Source organism: Acomys minous (assembly GCF_964271855.1).
Source record: "Acomys minous genome assembly, chromosome: 8".
NCBI classification, from domain to species: Eukaryota; Metazoa; Chordata; class Mammalia; order Rodentia; family Muridae; genus Acomys; species Acomys minous.
Window position 1 is genome coordinate 97,312,612 of NC_140489.1, and position 14,758 is coordinate 97,327,369.

General features: G+C 45.1%; 1 long non-coding RNA gene across 6 annotated transcripts in view; it reads left to right on the plus strand.

Annotated features, from left to right (window-relative positions):
* The first annotated feature begins 8,521 nt into the window (after nucleotides 1-8,521).
* The window catches only part of LOC311603829, a 47,717-nt gene continuing 41,480 nt past the window's right edge, over nucleotides 8,522-14,758 (plus strand). For all 6 annotated transcript variants that reach the window (XR_014781277.1, XR_014781278.1, XR_014781279.1 and 3 more), the window contains exons 1-2: nucleotides 8,522-8,736; nucleotides 9,989-10,347. This is a non-coding gene — a long non-coding RNA (uncharacterized lncRNA). The remainder of the gene's footprint in view (nucleotides 8,737-9,988; nucleotides 10,348-14,758) is intronic.

A 14,758-nucleotide genomic window follows, 5' to 3' on the forward strand; every position in this document is an offset into this window, starting at 1 on the left:
TCCTCTTGACTGGACGTCTGTTTAGAACGCTATCTAAATACCTGCTTGCCTTCTCAACTTGGGTATCTAACCATAATATTACCCAAACCAACCACTTTTCTGCCTCTTTCCTCCAGTGTTTCATATTTATACTATGCTGCTTGATATTGATGAATGTCATTGTCATCTAATCACCTGATCAAGTGAAACATGTGTCACCCATTGCATCTCTTTCTCATGTTCAGCTCATCAGCAGAACTGGCTCTAACTCCAAAATGTATCTTGCATGCCAAGCATTTGTCATAATATTCATGGTTACTTTAAGCTACCCTCTCTCTCACTTGGACCACAGTGACAGCCTCTGAACTGGGGTTCTAGCTCTACTTTTCTCCCTATGAAGATGACATTTTTATACCACAGTTGTTCCATCATCCAGGGGACATTTGACCATATCTGGAAACATATCTGGTAACTGCTGCTAGCACAAAGGAGAGAGGCAACTGGTGTCTATGGGTAAAAATCATGGCTGACATTGAAAATTCTTCTATGCATAAGACATACCCCCTCCCAACAAATTCTTTGGGTCTAAAAGGTCAAAAGTACTGAGACCGAGAAGCCCTTCCCAACACAGACAGAAGTCAGTATCCAAACTAATCTTTCTAATGTATAAATTGATATATCTTGTTTTCCATTAATAACAAAACATTCTCTATTGCTGTAAGAAAACATTGTTTACTGGTTTACAAAGCTCTATAAAACCAATTGCCCACCAACTTAACCCATTTCTTGTTTCTCCATTTTGTCTATCTACCATAACCAACAGCATGGGTCCTACCTCTTGTCTTTAGCCTCCTAAACTTGCTTTTGGCTCAAGGACTTTGCCTTGCTGCCACTTTGGTTTGTGGTACTACACGTAGTTGCACTATGCTTAGTGTGTAAACTTTGCTTAGTTGTTGTCTCCAAACTCACATCTCTGGTCAAATGCTACTTCTTCAGCCAGTCTTATTTGACCTCAACATAAAACAGACTTTGTCAAAGCTTGTACTGCATCCATAGTGTTACTCAAGTTCATCTTTCTCATAGAATTTACAAATACCTAAAATCATATTTTGCTACTTTGTTGTGTGATCTGTCTCTTTATGCCAAGCTTCTTGAGGATAAGAATATTCTAGAATGGTGCCAAGAAATAGATCCACACAAACTGCTAGGTAAGGAAAGAGAATGCAAAGGAGAATATATAAATATTTGTATATGTATTAGGTACAATATATGTATATATAATTGCATATTTTAATTTAAATTGTTATTTAAAATACAGCCACCTGTTATAAATGGAAGCATATGAAGTATCCCTTTCTTATTTAAAATGATATCCCATGTTCTCTTTTCTCCCCACAGTGGATGAAAGGACTTGTCTTTGGTAGCTGGCCATTTGCACTGAGTGCTGGTCAGTTGTCTATGTCTTTGCAGGACAAGCATGACCTAAAACCATTTAAATGTTCATGCAAAGGATTTGATTTCTAGCACTGAAAGTTACAGGCAGAAATTCTGAATTCTCAGAAGCTGTTTGGAACAACAGGTTGCCCTATTCCAGTACAGATGTGGCTGAAAAACCACACAGTTCCAGGACACTGTGTGAGTGTCCTGTGGGTGGGAGTGTGACTCAGTGGCTGAGTGCTCACTCATCTGCAAGTGCAGTGTGTGTGTGTGTGTGTGTGTGTGTGTGTGTGTGTGTGTGTGTATGTGCCTACACACAACACACAACACTCCAGGGGCCAAAGGCTGACCATGGTAAAGGATATTCTGAGCACCAACCCAGGCAAGGGCGGCTGAAGGAGCATTTGAGTGAGATCACTTGAAAAGTGGCAGCAGTTTGGTGGTTTTGCACACTTGTATGAATGTGACCCAACCCAAACCCTTCCTTGGTTTGTCTTAAAAATGTTTCTTATTTTTTCTGAACTTCTTTCATTTCCTGATCTAAAGCTAGTCACTGATAACTGACTTATGCTCCTCCAAACAGCACTCAGTATTGAGCATGACAGGACGCCTCACCCTGCCACCGTCTTTCTGCTCAGGACTGTGTGTCTTACCTGATAGCCCTGAGGTCTTTGCTAGTCAGGCTGGGAGGTGAGGGGAGAGAAAAAAGCATAGAAGTTTGGAGAATTCTGATGCAAATGGAGGGTCCTCTGTCTGAAGAGCAGGACACAGCTGGAATCGGGACATGGAGCCAGAAGGGTCTCAGATGGGGACCAGTTTTCTTGCTCACTGACGAAAGAGAATGAGGTTTGAAGACTCTGCCAAGCCCAGGAGATGCAGGAAGAGGAGGAGGCAGAGAAAGTTGACTTTTCAAAAGGCTTCAATGTGTTATGATGGTCATGCTGCTTGGGGCTTTCCTCAAGGGACCTCAGTGCCAATGGATGCTGTTCTTTGATGGCCAGACCAAGGTTTTTTTTTGTTTTGTGTTTTGTTTTGTTTTGTTTTTTTCTGAGTCACGATTCTTAAGAGAAACTCCAGGGAACTAGACTTTTGTTGAAGTGAGAACCAATTTACACTTGTCTTAAGGATTAAATATGGATTTTGTGTGTAAACCTTTAGCATAAGATCCGGTAAACATGAGGCACTAAATAAAATTCCAAAATGTGTTGTACAAATCCTCAATGAGGATGATAATCTCTCTTTGTCCTCTCAAAATATTGAGTCACAAGAATATATATCTTACTTATTTAGCACTTCCTGTTTGCCATTTATTCAGCGTCTGTTTTTAATTGGTATAGATGTTCCCTCAGCAGCTCCTACCCCAGGCTCATGGGTATGGGCCTTAGCCTAACTGTACATGCTGCCTCGAGAGGCAGAGCATCGCTCGCTTCAGCACTTGACTGTGCTGTACATCACAGGCCTTTTGCTGGAGATACACTTCCTATTATTGTTCAGGGCTCTATCTTTCCTGGAGAGGCAGCTTCACAGAATGGCGAAGGGTGGGTGGTAAATGCTTTTCTGGTTCCCCACTCCCAGCACCTGATGATCTGAGTCAATAAATCGACATTGTGTGTGTGTGTGTGTGTGTGTGTGTGTGTGTGTGTGTGTGTGTGTGCTTTAGCTTCCTCCTTTGTAAAGTGGCTGTGCTGTTCTGTCTGTCCCATGTAGTTGCTATGAGTGTACACGAGTTAATATTGCTGAGCATGCAGTGATCAGTCTGTGTGTGTGAGGATGCTGATGGTGAGGATGCTGCTGCTGCTGCTGCTGCTGCTGCCTTTCTTCATTACGACAACAGTATCAACACAGGCCCAAGTACAGACTTGTTTGCAAAGCTTAATGCAAGTCAGGATCTGAATTCTGGGGGAGGAGGTTGCCAATTTGTCACATCCTTATGAGTAATCATGGGCTGCTATAGGAAGGAATGCTGGGGAAAGTCTGTATTCATGCTGCAGAGAGCAGAACAGGGCAGCACCGAGTACAGCCCAGACACACTTAGCACTGAATGTGATACTGAACTGATTCAGATAACAACAGTGACCGCTGACAAAAGGACCTCTTCCCTTTGCTCACAAATGCTCATTCCTTCCTGGCAATGAACTACCCATGTTGCTATGAGAATAATTAAGATATTTCCCTAAGTATTTGGTTGCCAGGGGAAATTAATGGATTGGACTTGAAAAGCCTCTCTTCCTATGGCGTGGTTCAGTGCCCTGAGGATGGCAATCAAAGGCAGAATACCAGGTTTCGTTTGGGAGGAAGATTTAAGTTTTTTCTTTTATGCTCAATATTCTACACTAGGCAGTGGGTGGTTTTTTTTTTTTTTTTTGGAGGGAGGCGGGTAGTGAACAGGTAGAATAAAGTGTCTGGAAGTCTGATGTGTAAAGCTGGTTCTACAGTAAATTTTTGTCTAAATTCTCATTTTTACCTTTAGTAAACAATCTCCTTAAATAGTATGGTTTCCACACACAAAGATTTCTTGGATGCACAGTGACATCCTGAGGCAAAAGTGGTCTTTGGAGAAGTTAGAAAAGATAGTGCCAGAATAAGGAACAGTTTGGAGGCTGAGAACTGTAGAGTTAAGCTGTGCTGTGCCCAGGAGGGCTGTCTTCTAGTTTGTATCCACCCCCCAAGGCTTATCAGAGATGATCTGGCCCCATGGATAAAGTGAGCACAGGACTCTCTTCTTACCAACTTGGTGGGAGGATTTAAATGTATTGTGCTGACCCTGCTCTCTCCAGGAATCTTAGGCCCCTGCCATGCTCAGGTGACCCTAGATGCTTTATTCATAGCTGCATTAGGGGCCGTGACTTCTTTGGGAAGATCTGAGGTGTGCTCAGTGGAATGGTTTGGGTATCATCTTGATTTTGGGCTGTGTGGATGGAAAGGGAAATCCTAGTAAGGCTCCTAAGATGATAAAATCAGTCAGCCCAAAACATATATATGGGGGAGGGAGGGGTTGAAGGTCACCATGCTAAAACAGTGGCTCCAGCATGCTTAACTCCTATGCAGCTTTGAGACTGTTAGGTGGTGAACAAGGCAGATGTCTGATGTGTGAGTTGTGTAGCCTTGTTCTCAGGTGTCTTCTCCTTGAGAAATGTGGAGGCTCTGGCTTAGAAGGCCATGGCTAAGCTCAAGAATACAGCATTTCTGGCTGTGACAGAGCCTCACAAGCTGCTCTCTTGGGAGTTTCAAAGATGTTAAAGTATATTGAGGCATTGGATTTTTTTATCAGCATTTTATGATTAACAATAACCTTGCTTACAATTTTTAATGGTGGCAACAGTCTGTGTATACATTGAGGAGTCTGGAACTGAAATAGAGGATCAGGTGAAGTAAAGATTCTCACTTATCAGTGATAAAGACCCCCTTTGAAAAAAGAAGAGTAGAAGAAACAGCTACCTATTGAATTTGGAATTCTATAGGAGAACATTTGGGACCGGGATCACCTGGGCTGGCCAAGTCCAGCTACTTTTAGTTAGGATGCCTCATCTGTCTATGATCAGCTACTGGGTTTACTGGAGCCTGGTTGGGTAAAAAGGGCTCATTGAGATGGCTCATCTCTGACCCATGTAGCCTGTCGTCTTCCATCTGGAAAGTCTAGATTTTTAGTCCAGGACGGTGATGGCACAATCCCAAGAGGGCATGTAGGAGCAGGCAAAGATGCTTGAGGCTCGATGTTGTAGCTCATATAACATTCTGCTCTCTGCATTCCATTATTTAAACCAAACCACAAGGTCAAGAAATGGAGTCCACCTCTTAATGGTAGAAGCTGCAAAGAATTGTGGCAATTTTTGCAATTGACCACAGGTGTCCCCTGTGCTTTTGTTAGCTCTAAGGGTTTGCTTCCAACCTTTTGAAGTCTCTAAAATCATTCAGGAAAGTGAAACCTGAGAAGAATGCCAGTGTTGGAGAGATTATAAGGATTCATTTTTAATGTCAAAAAATTTCCTAAGCTCTGTAGAATAGTTCAAGGACCTTTCAAATGAGTGTTTGAAAAAAAATTACTTAATAACTAAATGTTACTGTGAATTTGAGAAAATCTTGAGGTAAATTTGTATCTTTAATCATGTTGGCATTTATATGCATTAAAAAGTATTTAAAGTTCATATGCTATAAGATGCATTAAGGTTATAGGCATTGCTCATTGTACAGAAAGCTTTATGGAGCTCCTTGGAGCAGCTATGGGACTTGATAAAGACTTGGGGACCCTAGTAAACCCTAACGTGGGGACAACTGTTCCAGATTAAATAAAGAAGCCAAATGCTTTTTCATAGTGCCTAGGCCTGTCTCCTCTGCCCAGAGTGAGTGTGAAATTACATATACTCCCTTCCTGAGAGGCTGCCCTGGAAATTTCCCCACATCCGTCACATCATCTCTTCTCACTCTCAAACCACCTACCCCTTGAGTCAACCAGCCAGGTAGGAAATTACACTGTGGACAATCAGATACCAAGTTCATAATTTCTAGGGTGAACAGGCAATTCTGGCTGTGGGGGCTCAGTGTATGCTTTCCATCTCTGTGTCATTCTCATGTCACCAGCAGATACTGCTTGCATCATAAGCAGATGATGAATATTTGGAAATATTTTTTTTTGCAAATGTTTATTTGGAACACGTGTTCCTATCTTGGGACACTGTCATGGTCTAGTTTTGGGGCTCGTGTGGCTTGCTGTCACATGTTTGGGACAACATGAGAACAGATACTGGGGTCTATGATATGGATCACCCTAGCTAAGAACTGACCTTTCCAAAGGTGGTGGAGAGCCATGGAGAACTGAGGGTGGCAAATCCTACCCAGCCGCCTCAGAGTGCCACTTCTAAAGCCATTTGTGCCAGCTGACCTCACGTGGATATCAGCGCTCGCAGAAAAACCAAGAGCAGCAATCACTCTTGTTTCCCCCCCTTCCAACCAGAATATTAAAAGAAGCTTTAACATTTCCTACAACAGTGCATTTCAGAGTTCATATTTCCTCCTGAGGGGCTGCTCTGAACGAGAACTCCTCATTTCAAGCCCAATTTCATTCAGGAAGTGCCTGAGAATTAGGCAAGGGCATTAGGACCAGCAAACTAAAAGCCCCTCTGCATGGCTTAGCTGCTGTCCCCCTGGTGCCCGTGGCAGGATGTCAGGTACTGAATATTCCCTTCCTGCCAGCTTCCTCACTGTCCTCGCTACCACAGCCACTGTCTACACCATCATACCTATCTTTGCAAGGAATGGTGACATGACACCAAAATTAACACTCCGTGGGACTCTGTCTTCAACCTGGAACTTGGCCCATGCTGGGAAAGCTAACATGGAAGACAGGCCGACCGCAGGCTAGTTTATACTCTATCTTTTCGTCCTGCAGAAAGAGAAGTAGCCTAGTTGGTTTAGCAACTTTCTGTGGAGTAACAGAACCTGTTGGCCTGGGAGGAGTGCAGGCCAGAAAGCCATAGGCTTGTTTTTTTTTTTTTTAAACACAGGGACACTGATTTGTACTTCAAACCCTTGAGCCCAGAAGCTCCTTGCCAAAAGTATAAAACACATCCACCAGGGTCTATAATGCAGTGGTACGTATGCATGGATGTGGCCAGTGGAGACGAGTTTTAGAATTTCAGCCTTCTTGGATGTTAGACTATGAGGAGAGGGCCAAGAGGAATGAATTCTGCTCCCAGAAGATTGTGGAGGTTGAAGGCTAGTGAATTCTCAGTTTGGGGACTTGGAAAAGTACCAACAGAATGTCATTTTGTGTCCTTCTAAAATCTACATCACCCCGAAAGTAATGTGATTATGAGATGAGTCTTGGAAATGGTTAGGTTATAAGAGCTTTTCCATGAATAAGATTGACACGCACGCACACACACACACACACACACACACACAAACACACACAGATACACACACACAGATGGGGTGGAGCTCATTGGTCCCTCCTACCATGTGAGGACAAGTAAAAGGTGTTATGCATTAGGGTGGGCCCTTACCAGACACTGAATGCACTAAATCTTGGAATTGGAGCCCACAAAACCATGAGCAAATCTGTGTTGTTTATCATGTGCTCAGTCAAAGGTGTACCGTTGCAGCAACCTGGGTGGACAAAGAGGCAGATGCCTAGAGATGGACAGAGAGGACAAGGTAACTATTTCTACCCTGTTGGAACAAACCTTTCTGTGCCACGATGACATGATGATACTCCCTCCCAGGGTGGAGAAGCTCATTCCTCTGACTCTACAGTTCTTAAACAGGGGGACTTTGCAGTGTATTATTTACCAATGTCTGAAGGAAGGTTGGGTGGTTACTTTAGTCAGACAGGTGCTTTGGCATCGAGTAAGTAGAGGTTGGGGGGCAGCTAAACACTAGAATGCACAGGACAGCAGCAACAATGATAGAAATTACCCAGCCTTAAATGTCCATGGTAGTGAGATTGACAAGGACTGATGTGAGGGAAAGTCTGCAAACTGCACAATGGAGGGATGGAATCTATGAAAAGAACAGAAGAGAAAAGGAGAGCTAAATGGGCCTCTACCATAGCTGGGGGCCCAGAACAAGTGAACTGGAAACCCAGCTTTGAAATCTGGAGGGAAGTTGCCCGGAAATAAGACAGACCAACACGTTGCAGAGAACCCTGACTGATTTTGTTAAGTGCCTTTCTTTCCATCAGTTACTCTAGTGACATGTATAGAAGACATGCATATAACTGGCTTCCCTTGATGCTTCTGCCTGATATGACTGGGAACTTTGACGACTAAACTGGGAGAAGTTAGTATCAAGGAAAGTTTTGCTCATCAAAGAGTCAAGTGTCTGTAAGGATGGACTCTGGCCCTTCTCTACAAAAGTTGGCTGTTTTGGGGAGTAGGGGGAGGGGGTGTTAGGAAAGAGGGAAACAGGGAGGGAGGGGGAGAGAGAGAGAAAGAGAGGGGAGAGGAGAGAGAGAGAGAGAGAGAGAGAGAGAGAGAGAGAGAGAGAGAGAGAGAGAGAGAGAGATGGGTTTGGTTTGGCTCTGCACGTGGAATCATGGCTTTGTGAACTGTGGGTGAGTCTATATGTTGCCTGTGTTACACACTCTTCCCCTTTCCCAACACACAGACATAAGGAAGGACGCACAGTCTGGCTTGCAAAAGGGACATGCTCCTTCTTTAGCTTTGACTTACATCTTGACAAGGTGGCAGTCATCCTCTTATTTGGTGCTAACAGACACAGTGCAATCTAGCTTCCTCTTGCCTGAAACCCCTCTTCCACTCTAGGGAGGGTCAACAAGAGCATGAAGACTCCTGGTGAAAGACCTTGACCTCTTGGGAGATCGTAAGCATACTGGCTCCTGACAGGGCTTCAGCTTATGAGCACCTTAAAAACAGCATGGGGATTCAAAGCCCCAGTGAGTCTAAGACCTGACAGGTGATGAATAGTTGGGGGTGGGATGAGAGGACGGAGAGACTGGAAGGGTGGATAAACAGACTCTTGAGTGGATGGATTGGTAGGAGAGGAGGTAGATGGATGGAGGGAAAGGTGTTATAAGGATGATCAATTTTTGCATTGTACTTGTTGACCACCTGCAGGGTATGTGATAATCATCTTCCTGATATAAACCATCCCATGGGTCTCTCAGAGGCTGGGAGGGAAGCATTTAGGATGGCTAAATTGAAAACATTTCATAACTGGGGAAACTGAAGCCATGGATTGGGTGTAGAAATTAGAGCCCCCTTCCCCCTGGGGGTGGGCTATTCCATGTCGATCCGAACAGTCTTATCTTTCTTCCAGAGCTGTGATAAATTTGTTGAGGCAGAACAGACACCCAAGCTCCCCTCTTTTTTGTATAGACAGGGGCCCTGTTTGTGGAACACAGCCCCAGAACTTCATGGGAGAAGAGCAAAAATTGGTTCTGGCTCGTAGACAATCCTGGAATTGCCATGGCCCAGATAAATGTTTACTGGCATAATATTGAGCTTAAGCCAAGAGTCTTCTGTGGGTGGAGTAAATGGCAGAACAATGGGGAGAGAGCCACAGGCAGAGCCTGAGCAATTAAGGCCACAGATGTTGTAGTCAGTCGTAGGCTGACATTTCCACTTGATGATTTACTAGCTGTGTGTCTTTGGGTAACTTGCTTAACCTCACAAAGCCTTAGTTTCTCCAGCCATAAAATGGAGATAATTATGAATTAATTTCAGAGTGAAGATTAGATAAGGAAAAGAATGCATGCAAAACACTTCTGTGACTGTACTCAACGTATATGTGTCATACCCCAGGTGCTACCTTTGTATTCAGCCTTATGGTCAGGGTGGCTGTTAGCAGCACATAGAGGCAGGGACGCTGCCAGCTGCCTGCTTTAAATGGCATCTTGGAAGACTCTGTCATATATTGGAGATGTCAGCCAAAGAACATGGGATTTCTAGCCAACCACCTCGTTTGTTCAGCTACCAAGTGTGGTCTAGTTTTCAGAGGCAAGGCTACCACAGCCCCATCTTTTGTATTTTTGTCTCAGGAAGTTTAGCCAGAAGAGGAAATTGAGTTGTGGCTTGGTTGCAACCCAAGATGCAGACATTTTCCTTTTTGATAGGCGCATCGACCGCCCTCTCGATGGCCCCAAGAAACACACAGGAGAATCGCAGTCCTGCGGTCAGCCCAGGAATGGATACCATTTGAAAGAGGATGGAGAATAATGCGACTGTCATGTGATCAGCGCACGCTCTTGTAGGAGGAACAAACCAATTAACTACTGGAATGTGGAGCATCTCTGGGAGCTGCAGGGGCTCCCAGCAGCCAAGAAAAGTGGCCAAACAGGTCCCTGTGTGGATAGAAGTCTGCCTCTGGTGCTAAGTCTGGCCAAAACTAAAGCTTTAAACTGATTCCGGACAGTCACTTGAATTCTGCTCCTTTTCTCTCTTACTTGCAGATGGTAGAGCCCCCTTTGCACAGGTGAGATTCTGTATCTGGGTCAGATAGCAAACCAAGCTCTTCCCATGTTAGACTCTTGACTCTTGAGTCCCTAAGCACTGGTGTCTCTCATGATGTTTTCTATGGCAATGGTGCCTCGATCTCTCTTCTCTGCTGCTTCCTGTCTGTTCAGGGTGAAGATTGCCTTCCATCTCTGTGTCTGTCATCTATGTCTGTCTCCGTTATCTCTGGCTCTTCCTGTCTGTCTATCTGTCTCCCTCTCTATATCTGCAGGCACACACACACACACATACACGCACGTGCATGTGCAGGCCAGATATACACATTGGGTATGTTTTTCTTCCACTATCCCATTTATGTTTTCAAGGCAGGGCCTTTTACTGAACCTGCAGCTTTCCCTTTCAGCTAGACTGACTAGCTAAGCAACCCCCAGGACCTTCTGTCTCTGTCTGCCTCCCAGTTCTGTGTTATAGATGCACGCCATTGCGTTTGGCTTTTACTCAGGTGCTGGGAACCTGAACTCAGGTCCTCGTGCTTTCAAAATGAGCACATGACACACGGCCGCCTCCCCAGACACCGTGCATGCCGAGCCTTTCTGAGATTTGACTCCCAGAGACAGAATCTTTCAGTGGGTGCCCAGTGAGATAAGGAACAAGGATCTGGATCTGGAACAAAGAGTACAGCAACCAACCAGTGATGTCTGTCACGGACAGAGACACATAGGCTAAATAGGAATTGACATCCAGAGAGATTTAGAAGTGTCTGTAGAGTGAAAGGTCAAGGGAGTGATGAGTAGAAAGGATGGGGCTGGTGTCTTACTGAAGGTTTCATAGCTAGTTTCTTGTAGAGCATAGACTAGAGAGCTGTCTTTGTGTTTAACTTTTAAACAACGTCTCTCTATTTAGCCCTGAATGGCCTGGACCTTGCTATGTAGACCAGGGTGGCCTCAGACTCACAGAGCTCTACCTGCCTCTGTGTAGCCTACTGGAAGCTGCCATTTGATTAGCAGCTTTGAATTTTTCTTTCTTATATGATTTATTCTTGACATTAACTCAAAGCATAGGACTGTGGAAAAAAAAATCACAAGGAAAGGAAGGGCTGGGGGACAGAACTCTGGCAAAGGCCAAAGCTCTTTCTCCAGCTCCCATTTGATGTAGTCCGAGTTAACTCCGGCCTGGCTAGGCACCTCTGCTGAAAGGGTGCAACCAGAGCAGGGAAACACCTGTGTTCTCTACCTTGCAAATAAGACCTCATGCAAATTTCAACTGAGATCATAAGCCACACATCCTCTATCTAGAAATCATTTGTTAATGACTGCAGTTTTATTTATTTAGTTATTATCTATCTATCTATTTATTTTTATATATCAACTCACATCTGATGTAATCTATCCCCATAAATTGATATCTTGTTAGATGATTAGAAAATTATGATATTGCCCAAGTATATGGAATTGTTCGGTTAGGAGCTGGTCTTGGGCACCTGTGAGGTACATCCTTGTGTTTATAGTTTCATGTGAAGAATTTCCTTGGGGCAAAGAGACCAGTGGAGGATTCAGTAGGTGCTGGTTGGTTTTGGCTTCTCATTTGGGGTTCCATAGGTCATGCACTAGGCAGGGCTTTGGGGGAAAAGGAGTGCAGACTCTTCTTTTATAGAGAAAGGCTGGATTGCATCCTGTCAGAACCCCACAGTGGAGTCCTTTCCTCCACTGCCCGTGAATGTGCTCCCTTGGAAGTCATCTTCACAGTCAGAAGTAGGATGAGCTAGGTAAGGAGCAACCCAGTGAGACTGGCCCCCTGTAGACAGCAGGAGTTTGTGTGCAAGCACATGGGAGAATGATCTGTGGAGACAAAGGCAGGCCCCTGGGGGGTGATGCTCCCATCAAGGAATCCCAAGGAGTGCCAGCAACTACAGGGATCCACGGGGATATGCTGTGGACCACTTTGCAGCTCCAGAAGGTGCTAGGCCTGCTGATATCGTGATCTCAGACTTTGGCCTTCAGAAATAGAAGGTAATAATTCTCTTTACACACACACACACACACACACACACACACACACACACACACACACGTATGTATCTGTGTATGTATATATATTTACATACATATTTAATTTTTATTTCCTTGTATGTATGTGTATATGTGCATACCTGTGGAGGCCAGGAAGAGTGCTGGCTTTCCTACAGTTGGTGGGTGAGCCACCCAGGGTTGGTGCTGAGATCTGAACTTGAATCCTCTTGAAGAGCAGCAAGTGTTCTTATCCACTGTGCCGTCTCTTCACCCCCTAATGCATTTCTGTTGCGTAGACTACTCACTCTGCCCTAGTCTCAGGGCTCCAATTTGCCTCTAAGAAGGTTACAGGGAGAGGCTGGGGTTGCTTGGCACCTCCTGACATAGACACATCATGCTCTCAACCTGCCTACCAAGGATGCCTGGGTCCAGCAGGCAGAATCTCATCCTCAGCTAGCATTGGCATTTCTGACGGACTGGGGAAAAGGAGGTTTTCATCTGTGATGGCCAAATTTGTTAGGTATTAAGACGAGGCAGGCCCCAGCCGTAGGTCTTGTATGTGCAAGCAAGTTGGAAGGACTTGTCTTTATGGCCAGTGATTAAACTTTGCAGGGTGTGCTGTAGATGGGAGGGAGCACCATCAAATCCACAGAGAGCCAGAGGCCAGAAGCCAGAGGTTATATGAATTTGAGCTTGCATGTGTCAAGCCGTTACTCCTATTAGGCCAGTTAGTCTGGGGACTGAGTAGAGATGACAGATGTTTCATGAATTTGGAGAACCACTGCATGGGCACCTGTTTTTAAGAGCCCCATGCTGGATAAAGCCATACCAAAGTCAGGAGAACATCTACACCTCAGCTAGAAGAGACGATTGTAGCCACAGCTCTTGATTGCTCCTGAAGCAGCTTTGGACACAGGCCTCTGTTCCTGTATCCCACAGTAACATCACAGCTCTTAGCCTCTGTGACTTCTAGAACCATGACAAGGCATTTGGGCACTAGAACCATATGTATCCCTCCTTGCTTGAACTACTCATCAGAGAAGTTTCCAGAGACATCTAATCTCACAGGTAAAACCATAGTTGAGATTCCACATGAAGACTTGCAGTGTCTTCCAGTGTTTTAGGATTGGAAAGCACTGTGATGTCATCTGGGTGAAGGGTGCTCTCTAGTGCACAGGCCCTGGCTGAGTGTTTTCAGAATGTCTGAGTCTTGTGAGCTACCCCTGACATGAAACCCTCTGTATCCAAAGGACTCAAGGAATGGTGCAAATCAACCCTGAGCACAGATGGGAGACAACTTCAGGTCCTTATTATACACTAGCCAATGGCACCCAGTATGAAAGGACAGGTTCAAATGGGAAAACAAAGAGTTTTCCCAGGGTCTGGTGATGGAGAAAGGTGCACAGGGCTGCCTCTGTTCTATTTCAGGAAGAGCAGACCAAAGAGCAGAAAGGTCCCCAGAGGGCTGAAGAACTGTCTCCCTAGAGGAACAGGCTAAAGCAAGCAGAGCTTCAGAAGATGCTAAATGGTGGGGTCGCTGCCCTGGCCAGAGAGCAATGTCAAGGCCCATCTCCTTGGCACCTGGTACCTACACAAACAGATTCCTTAAACTGACAAGAAAGAGTCAGGAGGTATATGGAAGAACAGCCCATTCAGGCACCCTTTCCCCATCTCTAGGATGCATGGCAGTCTTCCCAAGCCACTGCACACAACAAAGCTGCCAGGTTACCCTGTCAAGCTGCGTGCTGGTCTTCTGTCTTCCCATCCCATATCTATACTCCCCAGCAGTGGGAATTGGGTTGTGGTAGCCTGGTTTGCCCAATTCAGTCCTTGTCCTGGTGGAGGTTTGGCTACCAGTCCTGGGTCATCTGAGTACTTTCTGTCTCTTCGACCTGAGGTGTAGTTATTGACATAGGCGCCACTGTGAGAGTCCTGTGCAGGGCACTCTAGGCCACATACCAGGGCTTTCTATTGGCTCATGTTCTCAAGGGCCAGTGGCTGCTGTGTCCTGTGCACTTGCAGGGATCTGGTCTCATGGCCCTCACTTTCCATGGGCCAGGTAAGAGGGTGGTGGGGAGCAGAAAGGCGTTCAGGAGCAGAGGCACCTAGTCAGTCTGCATGTGGCTGTGTAATGGTTAATTTTTTTGACTTCCACTTGATATTTACTTTCAACTTGATTGGATTAATAAACACCCAGGGAACTGGGGATGCTGGCACATACCTGGAGTCCCAGTACTCAGGAGGGAGAGGCAGGAAGATTGGCACAATTCTGAGGCCAGCCTCATATCAAGCTACAGGTAAACAAGGCTACCTAGTGAGACCTAGTCTCAAAAAAAATCAATTAAGTAATTAAACATAAGCACCTAGGAGTTTAATAAGGTATACCCTTGGGAGCATCTGTAAGAACATTCCTGAAAGGTC